The 23,353-nt window shown below is 53.7% G+C and overlaps 1 protein-coding gene across 9 annotated transcripts in view; it reads right to left on the bottom strand.

Moving 5' to 3' along the window:
* The window catches only part of SHANK2 (SH3 and multiple ankyrin repeat domains 2), a 566,663-nt gene that overhangs the window by 513,188 nt on the left and 30,122 nt on the right, over positions 1-23,353 (bottom strand). For all 9 annotated transcript variants that reach the window (XM_086383908.1, XM_086383906.1, XM_086383907.1 and 6 more), the window contains one exon: positions 20,415-20,515. The gene's annotated coding sequence lies outside the window, so the exon portion shown is untranslated. The remainder of the gene's footprint in view (positions 1-20,414; positions 20,516-23,353) is intronic.

Here is a 23,353-nt window from a genome sequence, read left to right as displayed (position 1 = left end):
ATGCAGACTCTGAGCCCCGATCGCCCTTCTGAATCCCTGATTGCTGGGCCTCTGCTTCTCGGGGGAGATGCGCGAAGCAGGATAAGGCCCGCGGTTCCTCCACTGCACAGACTGCAATGCCCAGAGCCCGGGGGAGGGGCTGGCTGCCTGGTCATAAAGACAACAAAGCGGAAAGCAGAGCCTCGAGCAGGACAGGGAAGGGCCAGGCCTGTCCAGCAGGGTGGCTCTCTGTCCCCGCCCAGCACAGACCTCGTCTGCCAAGACGCTGCAAGTGGTCGACCATAAGCCCCGGGACAGCAGATGTGGTCCGGGTGGGGCCGACAGGCGCACGCGGAGAAGGGATGCAGCCAGCAAAGCTGGGTCAGCACCACCCGCCGCTGCTGTTTCTCCAGTCCAGGCTCTGGCCCGAGCCGGCCGATGGCCCCTTCCTTATATTAGAGAAAAGCCTCGTCAACACCACAGGCAGGCACCCACGGTCACACTCTCGAAGGCTGTGTGCCCCTAGCATTTAATCAACAACCACGCCCTGGGGGTGGGGGTCTGGACTCAGTGAGGGAGCCCCAGGAGCCAGGATGTCAGCGGGGACAAGGGAAGTCTGAGCCACCTCTCCGGGGAACGGATGATGCGTGGCCGCTGTCCGATGCTGGGATAGTGGAACTCGCAGGTGGTCAATGGTTTTAGACCAAGCGCGGCCACCACCCTCCCCGGCGGCAGGGGTGAGACAGCCCCTCAAGGTATCTCCCTTCTCCAACGTGGATGTCCAGACAGCCAGACATGCCTGCAGTACTTGACAGAACACGGGACAGGAGACACCCAGGGACAGGGAGACAGCTCCGGCCTTCAAGCTGGACAGAGCTGACCTCCCCAGCCTCGGCCAGGTGGCCGGAGACAACCAGCCATACCGTCTTCAACTGTAAGGTGGGGGGCCAGCCCCGATGGTACTGGAGAAGGCAAGAATTTTTTTAAAATGTATGCCACGTGCTCAGCACCGCTGGTACTCACTGAGTAATCGCGATTTAATTGCAGGTGAAGTGAAGCTGTGTATTTCATCCCAGTTGGCTCCATTCTCGTGTGAGACTGCTCCGGCCGTAACACAGCCGCCCACAGCCTGGGCGCCTCAAACAACAGACCATTTCCTCCTGGTCCTGGAGGCTGGAATCCCAGACCCAGGTGTGGGCGGGGCTGGTCCTCCTGGGGCCTCTCTCCTGTGCGTGCAGACGGCCGTCTCCTCCCCTCACGGGGTTGTCCCTCTGCGTGTGTCTGTGTCCCGACCTCCTCTTCTTATAGGGACACCAGTCCTATTACATATGACCACCCACGTGACCCCACTTCACCTGAACCATCTCTTCAGAGACCCCATGCAGTCGCAAAGAGTTGGACACAGCCTAGTGACTGAGCGTGCACGCAGACACACGTCTCCTAACAAAGGAAGCCATTTAGAGAAAAGGAACAGTGCAGTGCCAAATGAGGAGACAGATCAACAAGCAAAGAAGCTGTAGCTACAACGACCTGGAAGACAGGAGTTCAGGTAAAACCCAAGTGATAAAATCCACCATTCGTGCAGCACTGCGGTGAACCTACACACACCTGTGGTTGCTGTTCAGTCGCTCAGTCGTGTCCGACTCTTTGTGACCCCACGGACTGCAGCACGCCAGGCCTTCCTGTCCTCCACCATTTCCTGGAGTTTGCTCAGACTCACGTCCATCGAGTCGGTGATGCCATCCACCCATCTCATCCTCTGGCGTCCCCTTCTCCTCCTGCCCTCAGTCTTTCCCAGCATCAGGGCCTTTTCCAATGAGTCAGCTCTTGTTCAAATGTTTTGTATGTCACAATAAAGCCTTTCCTATTACTCATTTCTCCTGTTTCATTATGTCCTTTCTAACATCCCTCTTTTATCTTTTACAGCACATTTGCCCTACGGCCCATTACTTGTAGGAAGAAAGTAGAGCAAAGATGCTTAGGGCAAAAGTACCGAGAACCACCTACAGGAACTCTCACTCCAGCCACTGGCTGGAACCCAGTGTCCCTGAATGGAACAACAGAATGCTGTGACCTCCCAAGCTGGCCCCTGGAACCCGAACCTTCGCGAAGATGTCATAAATAAAGGGAAACTCAAGGCAAGGGTTAATGGGACTGGCTGCACCAGCTGAAATGGAAGAGCCTCGCCTTGATCAGGAAAATTACTTAATCAATCCACTTTTACACTTTCCGTCTTCAGTCATTACCTAGAATGTTCACTTACAAATGCAAATTGCAAGGAAATCTATACTCATTAAGGCTTTCTTTTTCTTGGGAGTTTTTATCGAGCCATCAGGAGGCTATCGGCTCATAAAGGTGACAGAAGAAGTGAGACCCAGAGAAGGCAATCAAGCCTGCCTAATTAAGTCGTGTGCGGGGCACCCGAGGAAAAAGTAGGGCACCTCCTCCAAAGTATCACACCTCCAGCGGGGGAACAGGCTCCGCCAAAGGCAAACATCCACTTCAAACAAAAGCCGTGTAGTTCACTCTTCTTTGCATGCGTGCTAAGTCACTTCAGTCGTGTCTGACTCTTTGCAACCCCATGGACTGCAGCCCGCCAGGCTCCTCTGTCCACGGGATTCTCCAGCAAGAATACTGGAGTGAGTTGCCACTTCCTCCTGCAGGGCATCTTTCCCACCCAAGGATCGAACCTGCGTCTCTCACGTATCCTGCACTGGCAGGCGAGTTCTTTAATGCTAGTGGGAAGCCCTCACTCTCCTTACTACCTTAAAAAGCCTAGAGAACGGAGCCTGGTTGTTTGGAAAGTATTAGGAAGAGAGAAAGGGAAGAATAAAATCCTTCTTGAGGCGGCCTCATTAGGTGATGTGAGAGAGAACACGAGAGCAGAGGCTGTGCAAAGCCAGACACGCTTAATGTCCAAGTCACACAAGCCGCTGGGATCGGACATGACGGTGAATCTCACGGGAGGGAGCGGATTCCCCCCGGCATTCCAGCGCACAGATCCCAACGCTGCTTCACACAGCCCTGCAGCAATCCCAAGTCCAACGACTTTATTATTATTTATTTTTTGCCAGAAAGAGATGCCCATTCCCTGGGTTTACCTACCATCCACAGAGCGAGTCCATCCCCCAGAGCCAGACCTGCAGTGAGACTCCCCCTGACTCCACACCGCAGAGGGACCAGGATCACCATCATATGGGAGAACTGAGCCGGGGAATACCTGCCATTTCTCCAAGGTCAAAGGGCAGCGCCTGGCCATCAGGCCCAGAGTCCCGGTCCAGCTGGGCGCCAGCATCCCCCTGGATGTCCTGTTCAGTGAGCTCTCTGCCTGGAGGTCCCCGTCCCCTTCTGGACCCCTCGGCACCTGCAGGAGTTTGCTGGGGCTGCCGAGACAAAGCACCGCAGATGGGGTGACAACGGACATTTCCTGTCTCTCCGCTTCGGGGCTGCACGCCCAAGATCGCTGTGTCAGGCTCCACGTGGGACCTGCCAGGCAAGGGGCCGAGGTCCCTCCCCTCGGCCCGTGGAGGGCCGTCTCTACGCTCACCAGGCTTCTCCCCGTGGGCACGTCTGTCTCCAAATCCCCCTGCTTATGAGGACAGGAGTCACACTGGATGAGGGCCCACCCGAGTGATCCTGTTTTACCTGAATCACCTCTTTAAAAGCCCAGCTCCAAATACAGTCACATTCTGGATTTGGAGATGGGGGTGCTTCCCTGGTGGCTCAGATGGCAAAGAATCCCCCTACAAAGAGGGAGACCTGGGTTCGATCCCTGGGTCAGGAAGATCCCCTGGAGAAGAGAATGGCAACCCACTCCAGTATTCTTGCCTGGAGAATCCCATGGACAGAGGAGCCTGGCGGACTATAGTCCATGGGGTCAAAAATAGTCGGACATGAGTTGGCAACGGAACACTTTCTGGACACGGGGGTTAGGACACTAATGCGTGAATCTGGGTGACACAGCCCAGCCTATGACAGCACTGTCCCTGGAGTGACCAGATCAAAGGGCAGCACCGTTTCTGTGTTACAGGGACGTCACCACACAGAGAGAATCCCAAAGCCTTAAAACAGGAAACAGATCCCCAGCAACTCCAGGGTGGGGGAATGGGAAGGGTGGGTGGCCAGACAATTCACAGGCAAAGCTTCCCCAGGTGGCCCCCGAGGCTGCATCTGAGGCCTGTCCGCAGGTGCCTGGGCCTCAAGCGCCCTAAGAAGCAGGCACCATGGGAGTCGGCGTGGGCCCTGACTCCAGCATGGCGCCAGGCGGTCAGGGCTGGGAGTCCACTTGGGGACCCTGCAGCCCCAACCCTCCACCTTCAGCTACCCACAAACCACCTTTGCTGTTGGGATCTCAGGCCCCAAAGCTGCTCACTCCCTGGTTGTCTTTTAATTACCTCTATTTTTTAAATTCAAATCTTATTCAAAAAGGAAAACCAGAATCAAGCCAGTAAACACAACCTAACTGCTGGATCCAAAGAGCAGATGAGGGTGGGAGGGGGCTGATGCCAAGGAGAGGCCCGGCCAGAGAGACGCAGAAGAATGCAGAACCCAGCCCTGGTAAAGCTGTAAGTTACACACAGGTGTGAAGGACCTGAAGAAATGGTGATCAAGTGTCTTCAGAGCCAGGTTGGAAGTAATCAGAGGCTTCTGCTTCTGCTAAGTCGCTCTGTGCGACCCCATAGACAGCAGCCCACCAGGCTCCCCTGTCCCTGAGACTCTCCAGGCAAGAACACTGGAGTGGGTTGCCATTTCCTTCTCCAATGCAGGAAAGTGAAAAGTGAAAGTGAAGTCGCTCAGTCAAGTCCGACTCTTAGCGACCCCATGGACTGCAGCCACCAGGCTCCTCTGTTCATGGGATTTTCCAGGTGTGCGGTGCCATTGGCTTCAATCAGAGACTTAAGAGAGCCCCCGCAAAAAAAAATACAAAATAGCAGCAAGCAACTGAGGGAGTAGACACAAACTTCCTTAGGAGCTAGGACGGAGGATTCAAAGTGTTCACAATCCCCCACCTTCCGCACTTAAGTAGGCCCTGGGCTGCTGGGCTGCAGGGTCCAGGCCTCAGAGTCGGGCAAGACTAGACAAAGCTACAAGGGCCTGGTCCCAGCCAGACGCCCTGGTGATGGTCAACCCTGGGCCTGAGACGAAAGGGCCACACTGCCGGGCTGGTCTGGGGGTCAGTGCTCTGTAACCCCAAGAAGTCTTAAACATATGTGTGACGAGAAAAAAGACACCAAAAGCACCTAACCAGTATCACGCTGGGTTGGCCAAGATTTGTTTGGGTTTTTCTTAACATTTTAAATCCATCTGGGTTTTCTGGTAACATCTTAAATCATCTTAAAGTGAAACAAGGTTTCACTTTTACACCCTGCTACTGCTGCTGCTAAGTCACTTCAGTCGTGTCGGACTCTGTGCGACCCCATAGACGGCAGTCCACCAGGCTCCCTTGTCCCTGGGATTCTCCAGGCAAGAACACTGGAGTGGGTTGCCATTTCCTTCTCCAATGCATGAAAGTGAAAAGTAAAACTGGACCTGTTTATACTCATCATCCCAGTCAAAATCGGCAACAGAATGGCAGGTTTAGTCATAAGACTTTGCACCCAAAGTATAATTTAAAAGAAAGTTCAAGAATGTCTAGAATGTTTCAGAGAATGTGAGTTTCCCAATTTTCAGTATAATTAGGTTACACTTTACTAATCAAAGTAATGAAAGAATGACTTTCATCCCTGAAACAGAATTTTTGTTAAAATCCATGGGCATTTGAGTTTGTAAGTGAGATCCCACTGTTATCAAAGGCCCACTCTTTTTTTTTTTTTTTTGGCTGCACCCCACAGCACGTGGAATCTGAGCTCCCAACCAGGGATCAAAGCTGTGCCCTCTGCACTGAAGGCGAATCTTAACACTGAACCACGGGGAAGTGCCAAAGTCTCATTCTTCTTAAGGGATTATAAAATCACCTCGATTCATAAATAGAATAACAGCTGTAAATCAAATTCACGAGCTTTAGGAAGGCTAAGTCTTAGGGTATGTACCTTGAATAAACTGAATATTGATTCTAAAATCACAAATAACCAAAGGTTGTCTTTGCTTCATGGGAAACCTTTGCTGGGGAAAAAGTAGGAACTTTTTAGGGGCAGACTGCTTGCCAACAAGGAAAGCCAGCTGTCCCCTGAAAACGCACAACCTCAAAGTTGAAAATTATGCTTTATTTGGTGGACTTTCTGAGGACTTAAGTCCGGAAAAACAGCCTCTTAGATCCCTGAGGGACTGCTCTGAAAAGGTAAGGGAGAGCCAGGTTATACAGGAGTTGTTGCAACAAAATCAGGTAGTTGGAACATCAGAAGATTAGCTCAAGTTAATGGATTTAGCGGTTTTCCCTGCATGGGAAGATGCAAGAGTTTGGGCTCATTGAAATCACTCCTTTGATATGAACCTGTCTGGAGGCAGCATCCTGGCCCCTCAGGGTGCACCGCCCGAGGTGATGACACTTCTGCCCGCAAAGAGCTCGTGTGAAATTCCGCTTGGGGAGAGGCAGCCCTGGAGTGTGCAGCTGTGCTCTCGGGTCCGCACCCACAGGCCCCGGGGCAGGCTCATCCTGCCGGGCACAGCTGTCTGTGACATCACACCAGCACTGGCGATTACGTACCTCTTCCCCGAATTCCACCCCACTGCTCTGCCTCGGCCACCTGCCCACCCCAGCACAGCGACATGGGGCCCACGCTCCCTGTGCGTCACAATCGGGGACCGCACAGCCGACACGGGGCCCACGCTCCCTGTGCGTCACGCTCGGGGACGGCACAGCGACACGGGGCCCACGCTCCCTGTGCGTCACGCTCGGGGACCGGCCTCGGTACCCCCACTTGCTGTGTGACCTTGAGAAAGCCCCTCGACCGCTCTGAACTTTCCCACGTCACCTGTCACACGAAGCTGTAGTTCTTGTTTTCCTGAGTTCAGACCATCGTCTGAGTTCATCAGACAATCTCTGCAGAGTCGCTTTGTAAACTGCAATTTCTGTTTCTGGCTAAAGCAGAAAGGCCAGCACGCAAGTCAGACTCAAATAAATGTAAATAGTTGACGAAAATGAGCTCTTATCCAGATACAAGAGCCTCAGCAACAAATTGCTGTCCCTGAGTCAAAATGGCCCGCATGTGCGGGTGGAAGCCTGGTGCCTGGACTGAATGGACTGGAGTGGAAGGACAGGCAGCAGCCGGCCTGCGGATGCCCCCAGCCAGGGGCACAGCAGTTCACGCCATCCTTTCCCCCTGGAGGTCCTGCCCTGTTAAGAGGTGCTCCATGGAAGGAGGAGGCCCCGGGCAGCAACAGGTGACCCGGCTCCTCTGCATGGCCTCTGGGCAACAGCCTGCAGGCAGCGCAGCCTTGGGTGGGAGGGGCACACAGTGTGACCGCCAGCGAGGGTCCCCAGTGCCAGACCTCCAAGGATGCCTCCAAAGCGGGTCGGCTCACTGGCGACCCCGGCAGGGCGTCACGCCTTGCCGGGCAGGACTCCAACGCCCTGTGGCTGGAAGAGACAGCCAGTGACCCCATCCAGGATGAGCAGACCTCGGGCGAGGGCTGCCCATAACCGTGTTATCAGGAACGGTGTCACAGGCACCAAGGATGCGAGAAAACAGCAGAAGTCTGGGGGGGAGGCCCCTCCCCCTCCCCACAGAGAGAATGGCATCTCACTGCAAAACAGATTATTCTTCCTCAAGGCGTGCCGTTGTTGTTTTTTTTTTTTCTCATTTGTCTTTTTTTTTTTTTTTAGCAGTTTCGGGTTCACAACAAACTTAACAAGAAGGGACAGAGACTTCCCGTGTACCTCCTACCCGCCCCCCCCCCGGGAGGTACAGCTCCCCCACTGTCGACGTCCCTACCAGAGCGGCCCCCTGGCTACTGATGAACCTAGAGGGCACGCCGTCATCACCCAGAGTCCACAGCTTAAACCAGGGCTCACCCTCGGTCTTGTATCTTCCATGAGTTCGGACAGATGTTTAATGTATCCACCACTGCAGCATCACGGAGAGGATTTCCTGCCCTGAAAAGCCCTCCATGCTCTCTCTACTCACCCCTCTCCACACTCCCACCCCTGGCAGCCAGTGACGTCTTCACTGTCTCCACAGTTCTGCTTTTTCCAGAATTTTATGTAGTTGGAGCTGTACACTGCGGGCTTCCCTGGTGGCACAGCGGTAAAGAATCAGCCCGGCCATGCAGGAGACGCAAGACTCAGGTTTGAGCTCTGGGTTGGAAAGATCCCCTGGAGTAGGAAATGGCGACCCACAGAAGCCTAGCAGGCTGCAGTCCATGAGGCCAGAGAGTCAGGCAAGACTGAGCACACACACGCACACACGCACGCACACACACGGGCACACACACATGCACACATGCGCACACATGCACGCACGCGCACACACGCACACACGCGCACGCACATGCACAGGCGCACACATGCACGCATGCACACATGTACACACACGCACACACACACTCACACACGTGCGCATGCACGCACACGTGCATGCACACACACGCATGCGCACACACGCATGCGCGCGCACACACACACGCACGCACGCACAGTGGGCAGCCTTTGCAGCCTGGCTTCTTTCACACTGTCACAGCATTTAAGGCTCCTCCATGTCTTCCCGTGGTGTGACAGCTCACTTCTTCCTAGTGCTGAATAATATTTCATCATCTGGATGGACCACGGTTCATCCACCCACCTACTGAAGGGCACCTCACGGCTTCCAATTTTTGGCAATTATAAGTAAAATCTGTGTTCAGGTTTTTGTGTGGATTAAGTTTTCGACTTTGACTTAATGCCCAGGAACACGATGGCTGGAACACACGGTAAGACTGTGTTTAGTTTTGTGAGAAGCTGTCGAACTGTCTTCTGCAGCAGCCACGACGGTGAGTTCCCGCTGCTCCACACCCTGCCCGTATCTGACACTGTCACTCCAGCTGGGCCATTCTCCTAGGTGTGTGGTGGCATTTGGGGTTCATTTTAGCAATTTTTGTACAGAAATAAAATTCACCATTTAAAGAGGACAGCTCAGTGGTTTTCAGCTGCTTTGTACGAGCATCACCAGTGTGTAATTCCAGGCCATTTCTATCTGCCAAATGGAGACCCCCAAGCCCATCACATTCACTCCCCATTCCTTCCTCCTCCAAATCCCACCCCAGCCGACCCTGCCCCTCCCCACCGTGCACCCCACTGTCTCACTCAGGGCACGTCACATAAGTGGAATCACACAGTGTGAGACCTCTTACGTCTGGCTTCTTTCACTTGGCATAACGTTCCTGAGGTTCATCCATGTTGCAGCGAGTGTCAGGGCTTCACGCCTTTCCGTGGATGAATGATATTCCCTCGGATGGATGGACCACGTGTGTTTATTATCCATTCATCTGTGGGTGACGTCAGTGTTTCTGACACTTAGGATCTACTGGAAGTAATGCTACTGTGAAGACTCACACGTGTCCACGTCTCCTGGGCAGACACGTTTGAACATGTGTTCATGCCTCCTGGGTACGTGCCTGCGAGTGGAACCGCTGGGTCTGCTTAACTCCTTGAGGACCTGCAGCCTGCCCTCCTCCGTGGGCAATCACAGTGGCAGCGGCGTGGCTGCAACAGTCACTCTCTTTCATCAGTTGCCATTCAGTCCTCAAGCTCTTTGCCCCCGTGCTTATCCAGTATCGCCCCCATCTTACCAATAAGGAAACAGAGACATAAAGAGGTAGAACAAGTACCTAAACCAGAGAGCCAAGCCATGGCAGAACCAAGATGTGATGCTGGACCCAGAGTCCACTCTCTGAAATACTGCTGTGCGGTGACGGGTAAGCGCAGCTGTCAGGATTGTCCAGACCCTTGATGGGACTCCTGGGAGGGCACCTCTGAGCCCTTGAAATGTCCTCCTGAGAAACTGTGTTTGTATGAGGCCATGAGCCACAACAGGTCATTTATACTAACAACATGGTTTATGGGGAGGGCCCCGGGCTTGACGGAGGGGCTGGAGACTAAGCTCAGCCTGCAGGTGGTCCACCATGCCTCTGTGACCGACCCCCAGTAAAACCCCAGGACTCCCTAATGCTCCCCGGGGAGGATTCCTGATTGGCAGCAGCTCACGTGTGCTGTCACACAGGGCTTCTGGAAGAATCAAGTGTCGTTTGCAAGAGTCCTCTGGGACAGGACAGCTGGGAGGTGGCGCCTGGTCCCCCTGTACCCTGGCCCATGACCCTTTGTATCAGCTGATTTCACCTGTGTCCTCTCTCTGTAACGAAGTGTGACTACATCAGCTTGGCTGAGTCCTGAGAGTCCTTCTAGAGAATCACTGAACTTGAGGGTGGTCTGAGGGCCCCCGAACAGCCGGTTCTGTAAGCGACTGTAGCTCTCAGGAGCAGAGCTGCAAGAGAGAGGTGGGGAATCTGATACCTGTACCAGCAGGTAGGTCACCTGCATAGAAGTAAAACAGGTAAATCTAAAAAAAGAATCAAATACCACAGAGAGGAAATCTGGAGAAGCCTGCTCCCAGAGTAACCGGAGGACCAGGGCAAGCACCCTGGCTTGCGGGCACGTTTCCCGGCTCGAGGTGGCTGCAGGAACAATGCCTCCCCCACCCCCAAGGCAGGTAACGGGATCCGACTCGCTTCCCGTCTGCACTGCCCAGAACAACTGCCAACTCCCAGGTAAGGTGAGCCTGTGTGGGCAGGGACCTGGTTCCCATGGACAAGTTCTCAGGTGACGGGCTCCCCACGTGAAGACGAGGACACAGTGCTGCCCGGGACTCCAGACCCACGTGTGCATCACAGACACACACTGGGCGTCTGTCCCCCGCCAGCCACTGCTGCACTTTTAGGGCAAGCCCCACCCAGGTTTCACCTGGACCCCTCAGCCACGGCCTGACCAGAGACACAGAAGCAAGCCCGGGGGCGTGCTTCCCGTCACACGGACTAGTTCCCTCCCTGGATACTGCCACGGAGCCAGTCCTGGGCAAGGGGTGCAGGATACAGAGGCCACAGAGATATCATCTCCTCGGAAGGGGCGCCCCCTCCACTGCTGGTGAGGATGCAAAGAGATGCAGCCACCACAGAGAACAGTGCAGAGAGTCCTCAAAAACCACAGTTAAGTTACCGCATGACCCAGCAATTTAGATTCCTCTAAAAACAGAAGTATCATATGATCCAGCAATCTCACTCCTGAGCAGATATCCAGAGAAAACTTTCATTCAGAAAGATACACGCACGCCTGTGTTCACAGCAGCCCTATTCACAATAGCCAAGACGTGGAAACGACCTAGATGAATCAGCAGATGAATGGATAAAGATGCGGTACATATATACAGCGGAATGTTAGTCGGCGATAAAAAAGGAATGAAATTCGGGTCGTCTGTAGAGACGTGGATGGACCTAGACTCTATCATACAGAGTGAAATTAGTCAGGAAGAGAAAAACAAATATCACACATTAATGCATGTTCGTGGAAGCCAGAATAATGGTACGGATGAACCTAGTTCCAGGGCAGGAATAGAGACACAGACGTAGAGAATGAACTTGTGGACACAGCAGGGGAAAGGGACGGTGGGATGAGTTGGGAGATTAGGACTGGCATGTATAAGTTACCAGGTATAAAACAGACAGCTGGCAGGAAGCTGCAGTATAGTGAAGAGCACGGAGCTCAGTCCGGTGCTGTGATGACCTAGATGGGTGAGAAGGAGGGGTGGGAGGGAGGCCAAAGAAGGAGGGGTCCATACACACACATGGCTGATTCACTCCACTGTACACCAGAAAGTAACTCAACACGGTAAACCAATTATATTCCAAAAAAATAAAAGGATGTGCAAAAAAAAAAAAAAATACCCAATGGGCCTGAACTACATTCCAACATCCTAGTCGCTGGATTAAATATTACTTGAATCCACTTCGTGACTATGAAAGAGCTCTGATTAGTGGAACCGCTCTCTCTAAAAACATCCAGGGAGAATGAGCGCTGGAAGGCGACTGTGTACCTGCCATTCGGGTGGAAGGAATAAATACAAAAGAGGAACAGGAGCGTAAATATTTAGAGAACGTGGAACAGCAGCCCTTCCTTCCATCCCCGGCTGTGCTTTTCTGACAGACAGGTAAATTGACCTATTTTTCCATCCATGGCTACGGGACCACAGCAAAATTACAGAGACCGGCTCGCTACCTAGGCAAACAGGCAACAATTTGTAATAGAATAAAAATGTCAACAGAAAAAAGAAAAAAGAAAGAAAAGGGGACAATTTGCATCCATGCAAACACCCTGAGTTTTATTTCCAACTGTCCGAGAGAGGGAAAACCTCATTTGGCGGAAGGCTGATGTGTTTGTTCTGGTGAGCTACATTGTGACTTCTCCCTTCTTCCTTCCAAGAAAAGGTTTAGTCAACGAGTTGGTGACCCCCCGCAGTTCTAAAGCCTCACGGCAGCTGACCCTTCCAGGAGAACTGGACCACAGGCTGGCATCAGCCCCTGCCCAGCTGGGGCTTGTGTGAGACCCTGTGCTGGGTGCATCCTGGGGCTGTAGAACAGCAGGGAGCTCCAGAAACCAGGCTCGCAATCGGATGCCCCCAACACAGCCCCTTGGAGCTGGTTCACAAAAACCATCCCCCTGTGAATGTGTGGTTAAGCCCCAGTGTCACCAAACCTAGAAAATTCCTGATGTGGCTACATGACTTTTTTCTTCTGAAACAGATTGTTATTGGTGCTCTGTGGTTTCGTTGCTAAGCATATCTGACTCTTTTGCGACCCCATGGACTGTAGCTCACCAGGCTCCTCTGTCCATGGGAGGGATTCTCCAGGCAAGAACACTGCAGAGGGATACACATACATTTACAGTCACATGAACACCACTTTACTTGCATTCACTCTCACCAGGCTCCTCTGTCCATGGGAGGGATTTTCCAGGCAAGAACACTGACGTGAGATACACATACATTTACAGTCACATGAACACCACTTTACTCTCACTCTCATCTAACTTCTTTCTTACCAGGAAGCTGTCTCTATGAACCTCAGTAAATCCAGCCCCACCCTGAGACCAGATACTAACTCACTCCATCAGGTTACTTCCGCTCGCTCAGCACGGGCTCAGAGGACGGGAGAGACCCAGCTTCTGCTGGGAGAAGCCAGGACACACAGCCTGCTTGGCTCAGAGAAACCACCCTCCACACCTCGATGCAGGCAAGCCCTGCGCCAAAGATCTCGCTCAGCAGCCTCGGGCCTGTAAGTAAAAATATCTCAGGGAACAGAGACAGCAACGTGTGAGAGCACATAATCAGTGCCTGGGATCCTCAGACACACGACACACACCCTGGGGCCAGGGCGGGAGCCCCGCTGACCTGAGGGCTGCTCGGGGACCAGGGTTTAGAGGCCTCCCAGGAGACTGCAGGCCTGGAGGCCTCCCTGCCCCCAAGGAAGCTGAGCGGGGCTCCATCAGGACAAAGCGTCTCTTTCCAACTCTCCGGCACACAATCTTGGACTCAGTGTAACACGCAAACACGTCACCAATTCTTTTCTGAAAACAGCTTGGTGAAGATCTAATCCACATGCCATACAACTCACTTGCTATTCAGTCGCTCAGTCGTGTCCGACTCTTTGTGACCCCAAGGACTGCAGCACGCCAGGCTTCCCTGTTCTTCACTGTCTCCCTGAGTTTGTTCAAACTCATGTCCATTCAATCAGCGATGCCATCCAGCAATCTCATCCTCTGTCGTCCCCTTCTCCTCCCGCCTTTAATCTTCCCAGCATCAGGGTCTTTTCCAATGAGTCAGCTCTTCACATCAGGTGGCCAAAGTATTGGAGCTTCAGCATCAGCATCAGTCCCTCTAATGAATATTCAGGACAGATTTCCTTTAGGATTGACTGGTTGGATCTCCTTGCAGTCCAAAGGACTCTCAAGAGTCTTCTGCAACACCACAGTTCAAAAGCATCAATTCCTCGGCACTCAGCCTTCTTTATGGTCCAACTCTCACAACCACATGTGACTACTGGAAAAAACCGCAGCTTTGACTGGACAGACCTCTGTCCGCAAAGTAATAGGCTGTCTAGGTTTGTCATAGCTTTTCTTCCAAGGAGCAAGTGTCTTTCAATTTCATGGCTGCAGTCACCATCCGCAGTGATTTGGGAGCCCAGAAAATACAGTCTGTCACGATTTCCATTGTTTCCCCACCTATTTGCCATGAAGTGATGGGACCAGATGCCATGACCTTCATTTCTTGAATGTTGACTTTTAAAACAGCTTTTTCACTCTCCTCTTTCACCTTCATCAAGAGGCTCTTTAGTTTTTCGTCACTTTCTGCCATAAGGATGGTGTCATCTACATATCCGAGGTTATTGATACTTCTCCCGGCAATCTTGATTCCAGCTTGTGCTTCATCCAGCCTGCCACTTCACATGATGTACTCTACATATAAGTTAAATAAGCAGGGTAACAATATGCAGCCTGACGTACTCCTTTCCCGATTTGGAGCCAGTCCATTGTTCCATGTCCAGTTTTGCTGTTTCTTGGCCTGCATACAGTTTTCTCAGGAAAACACAATTCAGCGGGCTTTCCTGTGATCATGGAGTTGGGTAGACCATCACCTCTGTCCACATTAAAACAGTTACACAGTCTCAAGAACACCGTAATTCTCAGCCATCACCTCCCAAACCCCCAGCCCCACCACCCCTGGCAACCACTCATGACTTTCTATCTCTACAAATTTGCCTTTTGGGGACATTTCATATAAAATGGAATCACATGCTATAGAATCATTCAACTCTCTTTTATCTCTTTTCTTCGATTCTCTTTTGCAAAAAGCCTTGTCCTTGGCACAGTTCCATGAATTCTACGCCTGAATCACTTCAAAATACAAGACTATAATACACTTGAACCTCTCAGCATAGTGTCCATCTCAAAAAGGTTTTCATTATGGGATTTCTCTGATGGTGCAGCAATTGAGAATATTCCATGCAATACAGGGGACATGGGTTTGATCCCTGGTCAGGGAACTAAGCTCCCTGCATGCTGCAAGGCCACACACCGCAATGAAGACCCATCACAGCCAAAATAATAATTAAGAAAAGGTTTTGTTATGTCCTCAGCTTTCACTGAGTTTGATCCCTGGTCAGGGAACTAAGCTCCCTGCATGCTGCAAGGCCACACACCGCAATGAAGACCCATCACAGCCAAAATAATAATTAAGAAAAGGTTTTGTTATGTCCTCAGCTTTCACTGAAGTCAAACAGTATATGAAAACTACTGGGGCGTTCCTGGTCAAATGCCAACTGAAGACACCACTTGAAAACGTTCCTCCTAGACAAGAGCACTGAGAAAACCTGTTCTCCAGGTGAACTCATACTAGAAAAGAGAGCTCTGCTAGCCCAGCTTTCCCTTTTCCCCCTGGCTGCCAGGAGGCTCAGAGATAAAGCACACATGTGGCTGCAAAGCCACGCTGTCATCCCAGGAGCTGGTCATAGCCTGATGGTTTTGGCAGAGTTTTAATGGTCTTTAACCCAATGTTACAGTCCATGGATCCCAAAGAGTCAGACACGATGGCTCAACTAAGCACAGCACAACTCAACATTAAATCAGAGTTCTCAGGGGGGCCTGTAGCAGAATCACTTGGTTAGTAAGCTAACAAGGCAGATTCCTGTTGAACTGGAGGAGGCCTTAGAACCTGCGATTTCAACAAGACGCCCAAGAGTTCTCATTCTTTGGCTCAGGTTCCAAGTCAAAAACTAAATAACACAGCCCTTTTCCTAGGACTGGGATGACCCATTTGGGTCAACAAACCCAGCTCTTCCTCATCCTCGATCATCCTCACCCCTGCGGGGAGCATCGGTGAGTTGGCCCAGGTGCTGCGTGCAGGGGCTGTGGTAGACGCGGCCGGCACGCACACACAGCCCGGGGGAAGGGCTCCGCCTGCCGAGATGACAACGTGGTCCTCAGCTGAGAGATCTGGGAGGATCTACATGATGAGCACAGCGACCAGCACGGCTTTCCCGAGACCTCATGGCCTCCATCTCAGTCCTCAGAGGAGACCAGCAGCTCCCATGGGGACTCCGGTCCACCTGGACCCATTCGGCCTTCTCGATGTCACACTCCAACCCCGGGGCTCTGCGAAGCCCGAGGTCATTCCGGCATCAGCTCTTCGGGTCCCCCTCCTGACTCGGGAGGATGTTTCCCTCCCCACCTCTCTCAGTGGGCGACCAGGTCTAACGTGTTTGGAGGAAGCGGGGGGCAGAGGAGCAGAAGGAAACCCAGGGGTGCTGGGCTCGTTCCCACAGTGGCCCCAAGACGCCCGAGGGTGCAGCTGCGTCCTGTGCAGGCCCTGGGAGCTGGGGGCGTGGTCTCAGAGAGCGTGCAAGGGTGGAGACGGGGAACCCTCCTGGGAGGTGGGGTCTCCAGACAGTCAAGGGGTCGGGAACCAGGAGGGGAGCCGCACAGAGCAAACGTGAGAACCGTGCATCTGGGGTGGAGCCACTGGGCACAGGAAACATGCCCATGGAAGTGTGGAGCCGTATGCTGCCATGAGGGGTGAGCATGGCCTGGCAGGTTCCCTGACCCCTCAGGCCTCCTTGCTCCCTCTGCCCTGGTAAGACGTGCAGGCCTGGGGCGGCCGGAGCAGAATGTAACCGCCCAGAACGACCAAAGGCAGGAGGAGTGTGGGCAGGGCTTGGGGTGCCCACTTGACCTCCAGTCCTCGGAAGCAACGGAAGCGCTGAAAGTGGACGTTCGTGGGGGACACTCTGAATGTGTGGGACACTCGGGGCACTTCCGTGGAGCTCAGCAGTGTGCGCCCGGCGTGCGGACTCAGGCTCAGTCTGGCGAGAGCAGGGGCGCTCAGGGCTTTCCTAAAGGAAATCAGTCCTGAATATTCACTGGAGGACTGAAGCTGAAGCTCCAATACTTTGGCCACCTGATGCGAAGAGCCGACTCATTGGAAAAGACCCTGACGCTGGGAAAGACTGAAGACAGAAGAAGGTGACGACAGAGGAACTGAACTGAACTCAACTGAACCAAACGCGTCTCCCAGCAGTTTACCTGGCGGGGCGCGTTCCGCAGACAGTGACAGGGTGATGGAAGTCCTGCCCACGCCAGTGCCAAGCCCGCTCCCCAAGATCTCATCTGGGCCACGGTGACCTGAGGAAAGGGCATCACATCTTCCCGTGGTGACCAGCTAGCCATCGAGGTAAGCCTGTTCAAATCCTTAGCCCTAGCCACACACAAGGCCCCACTTCCCTTCCTCTTCACTGAAATATGACCCTGTCTCCCGACCATAGTGAAATCGGGATTCATGCGGTAGATGACCGTCCAGGGTCTGCTGTGACAAAGGGCCCCAGGCTGGGCCGCTCAGAGCAGCACAAACGTATCGTCTCCCAGTCCTGGAGGCTGAAAGTCTGGAAACAGGTTCACGGGACGGAAATCCAGGCGTCGCAGAGCTGGCTCCCTCCAAAGGCTCTCGGGGAGGGGCCTTCCGGCCTCTTCCGGCCTCCAGGGGCTCCAGGTATCCCAGCTCATGGCTGCGTCCCCCAGCCCCTGCCTTCACGGGTCTCCTCTGCTCAGACCTGCCTGTCGTAAGGCCTCTTGTGACGGATTAAAGGCCCAATGAGATAATCCTGAGTAATCCGTACATCACAGGACCCTTAGGGTCCATGGTGAAGGACAGAGAAGTCTGGTGTCCGTGGGGTCGCAAAGCGTCAGACACAAGTTAGCGACTGAGAACAGCTTCATGAAAACGGAATCTCTGCATTCGTCCAAGCGAGCGCTGTGACTCATGGGTGAGAATTCACTGACTCGAAAAGACCCTGATGCTGGGAAAGGCTGAGGGCAGATAGAGAAGGGGACGCACGACAGAGGAGGAGACGGTTGAAGGCATCACGTTAATTTAACTGTGCATTAACTCCATTACTCTAAAGTGAAACCCTCTGCCACCCATTACGTGACATTCTGGCTGCTCCCTAAATTACCACCCGAGGGTCATTTTCCATGTTTTTCCGAATGGCAGCAGGAGGGGATAGCTTCCAAAGGCCTGAAACTCAGAATCCACACCGCTTTGCTACATGATGACCGTCTCCACTGCAAGGGGACATGGTGGCCAGGATGGGGCCGTGGGGCGCCCACGATGAACAGCGGCCTCTAGGACATCTGGAGGTCGCTGAAGGGCAGGGTCCCTTCGCGGGACACCGGAGGATGCAGGAAAAACAGCTGAGAGGGAGATGAAGCGCGCAGAAAAACCCGGGCCTGATGGAGAATTCTGCCTCCGTTCCCCCAACCCACTCAGGACGTAGCACTTCCTGGGTTCACGAAGACTGACCCCTGAGAGACGGAAACTGCCCCCCTCCATCCACAGCTACAGGACCACCATCCTTCTCCAGGTGAGAGGCCTTGGGAGGCTGCCCTGGGGCTCATCTCTCTGTGAACACCCGGCCCCCCGAGGCCCCCTGTCCTGGAGATGACCAACGCTGCGTGGGAAAGGCACCCTGGCCGGCAGAGCAAGCTGACAGCGTGTCCACTCCGGGCCTAAAGGGCCGCCCGGTCCAGCCGTTCTTCCTCTCTTCCCCTGGCACATCAGTGACCATGGCCACAGAGACGGATTCTGAGACCACAGCCCCCACCACTTGGGGCCAACGGAGAGGAGTTCCCTAAGGAGCAGCTGGAGGCCCAGCCCTGATGCAGCGTTCCCAACGCCAGGCCGGGGACAGGCAAACGCTCGGGTCGAGTGATCAAGGGGCCTTTTCTCAGAAAGGAGGCAGGAGGAGGTGAGCGGGCCTTGGTACAAACCCAGGCCCAGGGAGGTTCGACCTGGTCATGAGCCAACAAGCCCCCAACCCGGCCTGGGGCAGACAGCACCCCAAAAACGCAGAAACACGCTGCTGGTGGGCTCAGTGCCCTGCCCCGGCTGCCACCATAACAAACCTAAGCAAGGCCCAGGTCCGGAGCCCGAGGGTGGGGACAAGGCCACGCAGCTCACCCAAGTGCGGGACCTTCCCGCCAGCCTGGACACCTCCTTCTCCGAGCCTGCTCCGCTGCTAGAGGAAAGGGCGGCCACAGCTTCTGCTTGAGCCATCCACGGTGTGCACCCACCTGTCAGCTCTCTGCGGAGCCACTCGAGTGAGCAGCCATGGGGAATTGGCGCCAGGGGCTTCCCCACAAGGGAACTGCATGCAGCTTCTTGGACAGACAGAGGACAAGGGGACTGCAGGCTCTGCCTGCTTGGCTGGAAGAGCAGGGCCGGTCCTCCCGGAGCCCCATCACCACCCTCCTGCCAGGACAGTGCCCACGTGCACCCAGGGGAGGGCGGGAGCAGGGGCCAGAGAAGCAACTCGGGGCATACGGGGGGACAACGACCTTTCCGGAAGGCTTGCACAAGGACAGGGAGAGGGGCTGAACTGGATCTCAGGCAGGACTGGAGGCCTGAGAAGCCAGGGGTAGCAGCACCCACCCCCCACAAGCTGAAGGTGACCAGGGCTGGGGCAGTGGCCCTGACACTCCGCTCCTGCCTGGGCTATTTGTAAGCCTAGGACGTTCTTCTCCTTCTCATCGGAATCTGGGAAGATGCAATGGGTCTCAGTGTTCTTAAGCAGAAAGCAGCGATATACAAGCAGAACATAAACAGATACACAGCACGTCCATGTATTAAAATCTCGCTGGGGTGGACAATTTGGAACAAGGGTCTAAAACGTCTCCTTGGATAGGCGATACATTTTTTCAAGTCTGAAAAATATGTCCGAGCAGGAGCGAACCTCACAGACCTGCCTTTCTGGTCCCCAGGCTGGGCGGCCGAGTGTGACAGCAGAGAAAGCTCAGGATGTGCAGAGCCAGGACCAGGCGGAGCCTCTCAGGACCAGCGAGGCAGGGAGCAGGGGGTCTCACCAATGGGGGCCCAGGCCCTCACCCAAGGATGGCGGTCAGTGCCCCTGCCTCACGAGGTCGGCCGTGGTGAAGCCCAGTATCCAGGCCACACTCTGAAAACACTGATTATAAGCACATATTACAGATAAACAACACCAGAAAGGGCACACAGGAGATGGTCAACATGCAACCAGCAATGGGCGTCAGACTGCAAGCTCAGAGCACGTCTCAGCTCTGCCGAACCTCAGGTTGTGGGCTTCCCTCTGTGGTCCCCACGCTGGACACAAGCCCGCATCTCCTGGTCCAGGAAACAGCGGAGGCAGGGCGCCTGTCACACCTCTTCCACCATCCACCCTCCCAGCCAGGACATCTCGGAGCAGAGATGAAGAGCCGCAGTCCCGGTGAGTCCCCCCAAGGTCACACTAACTGGGCAGCAAGGGCAGGTGTGTACTTCCAGCATCCAGGACAACCCCCCCGCAACTCTGACTCAGGCACTGGGGCCCTGGCCATGAGGAACTGCCATCCTCTGGCCGAGGTGCCAAAGTGGGGAGGCAGTCCACACCACAGCACTGAAGATGTTCTAACTCACCAGAGGCGCTGGCAGACTGGGCCCCGCAGGAAGGCTTCTCGGAACCAGAACCAACCGTGCTCCGATGGGTCAAGGCAAGGAGACAGGAGACATGTCCAGAGCTGTGAGAGACAACCAGGGCGCGGTCAGACAGAGGCTCCACGAGGACACGGAGGTCAGAACTGCAAGCGCTCTGATGCCTGCGAGCCGAAAACCAGTGGCTGCGTTTCTGCTTCCTGAAAGATGGCATAGATACACTTTCCCCCACTCCTCCCAAGACGTGCAACGGAAACCCCAGGATGCTGCACAAGAAACAAACCGAAGACTCTGAGGGGTGGAGAGAAGGCAGGCCGGTCGGGGCCCAGGGGTGCAGGCGGTGGAGAGAAAGCAGGCCAGTCGGGGCCCAGGGCTGCAGGGGGTGGAGAGAAGGCAGGCCGGTCGGGGCCCAGGGCTGCAGGGAATGGCACAGCGTTCGCTTCTCTGAGCTGGGTTTTTGCCTCTTATCCCAGATTGGCAGCTAAGAAGCCGGAGAGCCAGAAACACCAGTTGCTGTCCTTCAGTCGTTCAGTCGTGTCTGACTCTTTGTGACCCCACGGACTGCAGCATGCCAGACTCCCCTGTTCTCCACTACCTCCCGGAGCTTGCTCAAACTCATGTCTATTGAGTCAGTGATGCCACCCAACCATCTCATCCTCTGTTGCCCCCTTCTCCTCCTACCCTCAGTCTTTCCCAGCATCAGGGCCTTTTCCAGAGAATCAGCTCTTCACATCAGGTGGCCAAACGACTGGAGCTTCAGCTGAAACATCAGTAGAAGCAGGAAAAAAAAAAGCTGCAAAGAATGACTACTCTCTCCAGAAAAAGCCAGGAAAATGGCAGCGAAACAGGAAAAAAAAAAACGTTCAGACAATCACTCCACTACTCCACCTGGATGTCACAGAAGAACTGCGGCCCCCACCCTGAGTCCCAGGAGCAGAGGCCAAGGGGGGAGCCTGGACTTCCCCTCGCGTGGCCGTCACAGGCACTCAAACCTCCACGGGGAGGGAGGGGGCAGATAAACCAAGCCATGGAGCTGGAACTTTCTTCCCCGACGAGCAGGCACGCATCCTCCTCCAGTTCCACCGTATCAACGCAGACACCACATGGAGCCTGGATTTCCGCACACACACGGCACGCCCCCATCTCAGTGAACGAGGTCAGAAGAGGGCTGACAGAGAGTCGGGACCCTCCCCGTCGCCAGCAAGTGAGGCCACGCCCACCTCGTATCCGTGGAGGCCACGTGGGAGCAGGTCCCCTCCCCCACCAGCAACAAGGGCCCTCCCCACTGGGGTGTCAGCGGGGGTCAACCGAGGACCCTGGCCGTCTGCAGGCAGTAACGAGGCAGCACAGCTTCCCTGCGACGTCCAGACAAACAGGCTAAACCAGCAGGCTCAGCGAGGCCCGAGCCGCACGACAGAATGCGCAGCTGTGCACATTCCCACTGAAAATCATTCATCATCCCCAAACCAGGAAGATCTCAGATGGGTGAAGGACAGCCGGCGGCTGGCAACGCTCAGGGGACAGGGATGTCAGCGCTGAATCTGAGTCTGAAGCGGCAAAACCAAAAATGCCTCGACACGTGAACACCCTGGAAACACGTGAAAACAGAAAACCTCACTGAAAAACAGAACAGAAAATCGCAACAAGGAAACACAGATCTTCCCTGATATATGATGGGGTGACATCTGGGTAAACCCATCATAAGTAGAAAATATTGTAACTCGAAAATGCACATAATACACCCAACTGGACATCACAGCTCAGTCTCACCTCCTTTCAGCACTGTCAGAACACTTTCATTAGCCTATGGCTGCACCGAATGATCTAACACGAAGCCTACTTTATGACGACTTGCTGACTATCTCACTACATTTACCGAAAACTGTCCTGAAAGTGAAAACCAGAACGGTCGTCCGGGTGTTGGCCGCTCACCCCTGTGACCATGTGGCTGGCAGGAGCCGCGGCTCACTGCTCCCGCCCACGACAGAGGATGGTTCCACGTGTCACAGGCCCAGAAAGATCAAAACTCAAGATTCAAAGAAGAGTCTCTACCGAATATGTATCACTTTCACACCATCAGAAAGTCATGCTTCTGTACAACAGAAACTAACACAATGTTTTAAGTCAACTACACTCCAGCAGAAGGGCTTCCCTGCTGACTCAGGGGCAAAGAACCTGCTACCAGTGCAGGAGACGGAGGTTTGATCCTGGAGTCGGGAAGCTCCCCTGCAGAAGGGAATGGCAACCCACTCCAGTATTCTTGTCTGGAGAATCCCATGGACAGAGGAGTCTGGTGGGCTACAGTCCATGGGGTCATGAAGAGTCAGACATGACTGAGTGACTAAATATCAACAATGCTCCAGTAAATTTGTTTTTTTAAAGAAAATACAGAGGAGGGAAAAAAAAAGAGTAATTGAATATCAAAGTCTAAGTTCCCATCTCAGGAAGCTAGGAAAAGGTGAGGAAAATAAATCCAAAGCAAAGGTTTGAAGGAAGGAAGGAAATAATCAAAACAGTGAAGATAAATAAAAACAAAACCAAAAAAACAATAGAGAAAATCAATGAAATGATGAGCTGGCTCTTTGTAAAAGTCAATAAAATTGACAAAACTAACCAAAACAGACAGAAAAGGCTCAAATTACCAATTCCAGGAACGTAATGGAGGATATTATTATAGAGCCTGCAGGCACCGGAAGGATAAACAGCTCCACACACTTAAGTTAGACGATACAAACAAAAGAAACCAATTCTTCAAGAAATGCAAACGGTTACAACTCATTCTGTATGAAATAGGTAATCGGAGAAGCCCTACAGCTATTAAGAAGATTGAGTTCCTCATTGTAAAACACACGCTTTTGTAAGAAAGAGGAAATCTCCACACCCAGATAGTTTCACCAGAGAATTCCGTGAAATGTTCAGAGAAT

The sequence above is a fragment of the Bos grunniens genome, chromosome 29 (assembly GCF_055505025.1).
Source record: "Bos grunniens cultivar Pamir isolate PY7600 chromosome 29, Bosgru_T2T1.0, whole genome shotgun sequence".
NCBI classification, from domain to species: Eukaryota; Metazoa; Chordata; class Mammalia; order Artiodactyla; family Bovidae; genus Bos; species Bos grunniens.
Note: the sequence above shows the minus strand (reverse complement) of the source record. Positions and strands in the feature narration are given on the sequence as shown.